Raw genomic sequence first — 340 nt, 5'->3', positions numbered from 1 at the left:
CCAGATTCCCCTGCCCACAAGTCAGAGGCAGCTACGTGAGTTTTTGGGAACTGCGGGATTTTGCCGCTTATGGATCCCAGGATTTGCGTCCCTTGCCTCCCCACTTTATTCCCTGCTAAAAGGAAATGCTGCCTTTCAGTGGGGACCGGAGCAACAAAAGGCCTTCAATGACATAAAGAGGGCGCTCCTGTCTGCCCCAGCTTTAGCTCTCCCAAATGTGGAAAAGCCTTTCACCTTGTACATAGAAAAAAAAAAAGGCATAGCCCGAGGGGTATTAACTCAGACTTTGGGACCCTGGAAGAGACCGGTGGCCTATTTGTCCAAGCGGTTAGACTCAGTC

This window comes from Chinchilla lanigera, unplaced genomic scaffold (genome assembly GCF_000276665.1).
Source record: "Chinchilla lanigera isolate Chin_1 unplaced genomic scaffold, ChiLan1.0 scaffold00104, whole genome shotgun sequence".
NCBI classification, from domain to species: domain Eukaryota; kingdom Metazoa; phylum Chordata; class Mammalia; order Rodentia; family Chinchillidae; genus Chinchilla; species Chinchilla lanigera.
This window is presented reverse-complemented; position numbering follows the sequence as displayed.